The sequence below is a fragment of the Puma concolor genome, chromosome D4 (assembly GCF_028749965.1).
Source record: "Puma concolor isolate L17-30 chromosome D4, mPumCon1.1.hap2, whole genome shotgun sequence".
Taxonomy (NCBI): domain Eukaryota; kingdom Metazoa; phylum Chordata; class Mammalia; order Carnivora; family Felidae; genus Puma; species Puma concolor.
In genome coordinates, this window is record NC_141679.1 from 90,710,957 (window position 1) to 90,716,406 (window position 5,450).

Here is a 5,450-nt window from a genome sequence, read left to right on the forward strand (position 1 = left end):
GGTCTTTAACACACAGGTTGGAGATAGGGAGCCCTGTCGCTGGTCCCCTCAATGTCCACTGGAAGAGATTGCACCGGGGATACAAGAGATGACCGTCCAAGCTTTTAATTTTTTTTTTTTTTCAACGTTTATTTATTTTTGGGACAGAGAGAGACAGAGCATGAATGGGCGAGGGGCAGAGAGAGAGGGAGACACAGAATCGGAAACAGGCTCCAGGCTCTGAGCCATCAGCCCAGAGCCCAACGCGGGGCTCGAACTCACGGACCGCGAGATCGTGACCTGGCTGAAGTCGGACGCTTAACCGACTGCGCCACCCAGGCGCCCCCGGTCCAAGCTTTTAAAACAGAGAGAAAACGGACCGAGGACTCGGCCAAGGGGGCGGAGTGCAGTCAGGGGAAAGGTCAGGTTTTTGTTTTTCTTTTTTTTTCTTTAATTTTTTTTAACGTGTATTTATTTTTGAGAGAGAGCGAGACAGAGTGTGAGCCGGGGAGGGGCAGAGAGAGAGGGAGACACAGAATCGGAAGCAGGCTCCGGGCTCCGAGCCGCCAGCACAGAGCCCGACGCGGGGCTCGAACTCACGAACCGTGAGATCATGACCTGAGCCGACGTCTGACGCTTCACCGACTAAGCCGCCCAGGCGCCCCAGGTTTTCGTTTTTCTTAATAGTTTATAATTTAGGGAGCAACAGAGCATAGTGGCCAAGAGCATGGACTTTGGAACTGGACAGGCCTAGGTTCCCGGCTCGGGGCCTCTCCTTGTCAGCTGTGTGATTTGGGACAAATGACTTAACAGTGGTTTCCTTATCTGTAAACTGGGAATAATAATAATGGTGCCTGATGGGGCCGGTGGGAGGTTAGCCGGAATAATACAGGCAGAGTCTGGCCTGCATGTCTGAGCCGAAGAAAGCCCTCGACCCTTTTCAGCTGCTGCTGCTGTTACTGTGCAGAATGGCTGACCCCTCTAGGTACTTTTCGGTACATTAACTCACTGGATCCTCAAGAATGGGGCAGCTAGCCAGGATCACGACAGTTTCTAGAAAAGTCCTCGCAAATCTGAGAACTTGCCTGGCATCAGTGCCGGGTTGAGAGGGCTTCCTGTTAGGGGGGTGGCGAGGGGCTCATGATTAGAAATGCAGACGCCTGGGTGGCTCGGGTCATGATCTCACGGTTTGTGGGTTCGAGCCCCGTGTTGGGCCCTGTGCGGACATCTCGGAGCCTGGAGCCTGCTTGGGATTCTGGGTCTCTCTCTCTCTCTCTCTCTGCCCCTCCCCCGCTCACGCTCTGTCTCTCTCTGTCTCTCAAACAAATAAATAAATAAACGTTACCCAAAAAAATTAAAAAAAAAAAGAAAGAAAGAAATGGTGGGGCAGGTGACCAAGGACTCCTCGGTCTCCTGAAGGAGACGGACCACGTACAGCTATGTCTTGCCCAGCTTCTCACGTGTTCTGTTTCTTCTCTCGCCCCCCACCCCCCTTCTTTGAGGCAAAACCCACCTAACACAAATTAGCCATTTTAATGGGAACAATTAGGGGCATTTAGCACGTTCACCACATCCAGCAACCACACCTCTACCTCATTCCCAAGCATCCCCCCGCCCCCTCCCGCGGTAAGACCCCATACCTGTTAGCAGAAATCCCTCCCCTTCCTCCCCACCCCTACCCAGCCCCTGGCTACCGTCGTCAGCCCTGTCTCTCTGGATTCACCCGTTCCGGACACTTCATAGAAACGGAATCATACGACATGTGGCCTTTCGTGCCCGGCTCTGGCACTCGGCGTACCGATTCTGAGGTTCATCCGTGTGACAGCAGGTGTCGGTAACCCTCTCCTCTCCAAGGCCGGATCCTCTTCCCCTGTACAGACCTGACGCATTCTGTGGATCTATCACCCGTTGACAGACAGTTGGTTTGCTTCCACTTGTTGGCTGTTGGTTGTGAATCGTGCTGCTGGGCATGTGGGTGACCCGCCACTTGGCTCTTCCTGCCTCTGGGCCTCTGCACGTGCCCGTCTGTCCCTGGTGCCCTGTCTCCCCTCTGCTGACTCCTAGCCACACTTCAGAGCTCAGCCGCATGCCACTTCCTCCAGGAAGCCTCCCTGCTCTGCTTGGACGGGCCGGCGAGCCCCTTCCCGGTGGGCTCCCAGAGCGCCCAGCATCTCCCGGCGAGCCCTTCTGCACGCGGTTGCCGTTACTCTGTCTCCCCGGATGGAGATGTGGCTGTCACTGCCGCGACTACCGCTGCGTCCTCAGAGCCCCACCGAAGGACCGGGCACGTGGTCGGTGCTTCTAAACCGTCTGTTGAGTGAACGTGTGACCACCGTCGCTTCAACCTCTGGGCCTTTGCGGCAGCCTCGTGGATTTTCTGACCTGGGAGCAATCGCCAGACTGCAGGCCGGACTGGAGTCTCTCTGGGGGAGGGGAGAAGTCACCTCCAGTTAATATTCCCAGTGGCAAAAGGCCCTTTGGGAGACTTGTTGATTAAAAATGCAGAATGAAACTGGGGGAGCAAAGCTGCCATTAAAAATGATTAATTAGAGTCCTGCTCATTATTCTATTTGGAATGATGCTGTTAATATTAATGACCCTTAAAAATGCTTCACACACAGGCACTTACTCTCTATTTCTGCACGTCCCACAGTGTGGTCCCATCCCTCACCCAAGCCCTCTAGAGCTCGGACTTTTCCCAGAACTGTCCCCTCTGGAGGGCACGAGGCTGGAGTTTCTGCTACCCGCTTATTCAGGGACGGTCACCCTAGTCTTCCTGCCTGCCCCCCGCTCCCCCCCACCCAGGCACATGTGCCAGAAGGGTTCCAGTCTCCCACCCCAGCCAGGAGGCAGGGAATGCATGCCTTTTCATATAGTTTTGTTTTGTAGTTAAACGGCATGGTGGTTTCTGGGCAGAGGAGGACAGTAGCTGACCCTGGGGGGCAGGGCGAGGCTTTCCCTAATCAGATGGCAGCAGAGATGACGGGGACAGAAGGAAAGGGCCACTTCATTAGGGAGAGTGCAAGTCATTTCCGGGGGGGGGGGGGCACAGAGCTCCAGGGCAGCTCTGTGTGAAAAGCTCCAATTAAAAATATTAACCCGTTGCCAGGGCTCGGGATGCGGGGCCTGGTCACGGCGGGGACAGCAGCTCTGTTCTCTGCAGAAGATCTGGGGGGGACATCCTGCAAGAAATTGGGGGAGGGAGTGGCAAAAACTTACTCCCCTTGCTCAGTTTTGCCCGTCCTGTTGGAGTAAACATCGTTCCCTCGCACTTTGTGACCGTGTCTTGCCCTTGTCTGCCACTCAGTGTCTCCCACCCCCCAGACCAAAGGGGGTGGCGCGCACTTGCCCGAAGACTCCTGTGGACGGGGTCCTGCCCACCGTGGCCCCCGGCGCCCCGCGCGGAGCCTGCGCACAGATGCGCTTTTGCAACACTCGATGAATGATCCTGACACCCTTGTCGTTGGGTCACTCGTCCCCCGTGCACTCTGACCAACTCCCCATGGTCTCTGGAAACGATCGGGTGGAGAGGCAGAGAACATTTAAACATCCACACTTGTCTTAGGAGTGGGTTTCTTGAGCTTACATTTCACAACAAATACATTTATGTCAGGAGCTTAGAAACTTTCTTCTCTGGGTCCAAGATGCGTTAATCACCTTTCTTTCCTGTAAATGCAAGTGACATCATTGGGCCCCCGGACCTGTTCTGAGGGCTTCCCTTCACGAGATCGCTCAACCCTCACACCTGCGTGACCTCAGCCTCACTCCGCGGCTAGTGGAGCGCTTAGTCCGTTTGTCCCAAAAAACAGACAACGTGCGCCGTTCCTCCACACGCACATCTGCGCACGCGGGCGCGCGAAAGGCACACACACACACACACACACACACACACACACACACACAGCTTCAGGCCATATTTAGTAACTGGCTAATATAAAAGGGGCTTACAAAGCCTCAGCTATCAGAAGAATCCCTCACTGTACCCAAAAGTCACCCTTCTCACCTTGTGGCCTGGATCAGGAAACTGAGGCTCAGAGAGGTCAAGTAAGTTCCTGAGGTCACAGAGCTAGACTGGCAGACCACAGGGTACCGTGTCTGTGGACTTGCCAGCTGATTGGAAACCTAGGCTAACCGGATCTCTTTCGGACTTGCCGTCACGTGACCTGCTCGCCGCCCTTCCCTGGAAGCAAGCGGGTGCTTCCGTAACCCTCCTCGTCCGCGGCAGCCACAGCCGCCGGCAGCCTGTGGCAGCCTGTGTTTGTGGGCACAGCCCCCCAGGCTCCGCACCTTGTCAGATTGCTGCAACGTCCCTAGCCGAGCAGGCTGGTCTTCCCCAGCTCCCCGGATCCGCCTTCAGTTAAAGTCCTCTTTAATTAAACAGCAGCTCTCCCTGGAAAGCAGTTGAATGATCTAATTACGTGCTCCTAGCCTGATTGCCATCGTTGATGCAGGGACTTGGCGACTCAGGTGTTGATGGGGCTCAACGGGAGCCCGGAGCCATCGCCGGGCGAGCGGCAGTGACGGATGTGACCCCCCCAAGCCCACTTCCCTCCCCCACCCCAGCCCACTCTGCTTCCTCAGGGTCAGCGCCCAGCCGAGCAGACGTTGTCCTAAATGGTGAACAGTCTGGTGTGCCCCTGGAGCCTTGGCTATCACTGAACCCTCCTGAGTGGCGGCTTCTCCACTTGCCAGTGGCTGTGAAGGATGAGTGGGGTGGCTCAGCCCCCCCCTCCCCTCACCGGTGCCCCCATCACTTGGGCGGAGCCCCTCGGGCTGCTCCGTAGCACCTACAATATCTGTTTCCAGGACCTGCTGGTTCGTTTTGTGTGTTCATCCTGTCCCTCTCTGGCGGGCACCTATCTGGGTGCAGGCATGCGGCCAGGACCTGGGCGCGGCCGCTGAACCCTGCTGTCCCCTGACCACAGTCCCGGTGAGGCCTTCCCCCTGAGTCGCTGGGGGTGGGCGCTGCCTGGTTCAGCCCGCCTCTGCCGGGCCGGCCCGGGTCTCCCCTCGGCCGAGGGTCCAGGACGTATTTGCGAAAATGAATCCTAACTATTAAGGTAACATTCTAATACCGTGTGCACATATAGCCATAGTAACTCCATTATTGGATGAGCTCTCTCTATTGTAGCAAGCACCCGGTTGTTTTAAATTAAATGCCATTGGTCTTTGTTTTCTGCTTTTTAATCCGAAAGCAATGTCAAACCTACGCGAGAAGAGTCAAGTTAAGCCCCGCGTCGCCTTGGCCCCAGACTCAGCAGCTGTTAACTCTTTGCCACACACGTGCTTTGTCAACTCCCCCGTTGCCCCTGCATCACTGGTGTTATCGGGGGTGTTTTGCTGAATCATTTCGGAGTAAGTCTGGGGACAGGATGCCCTTCACCACCAATTACTTGCAGTTTGTGTCTCCTCAGAATAGGGACGCCTTCTCTCTCCTTTCTCCATACGTTTTTTTAAGGCACCGAGGTGAA

General features: G+C 55.7%; 1 long non-coding RNA gene across 1 annotated transcript; it reads right to left on the reverse strand.

Moving 5' to 3' along the window:
• Positions 1–1,657: 1,657 nt before the first annotated feature.
• LOC147575115 (uncharacterized) lies at positions 1,658–4,147 on the reverse strand. Its single transcript, XR_015243351.1, has 3 exons — positions 3,983–4,147; positions 3,329–3,488; positions 1,658–2,402 (listed from the first exon to the last, which is right to left on the reverse strand). It is a non-coding gene; the product is annotated as an uncharacterized LOC147575115 (long non-coding RNA).
• Positions 4,148–5,450: the final 1,303 nt, after the last annotated feature.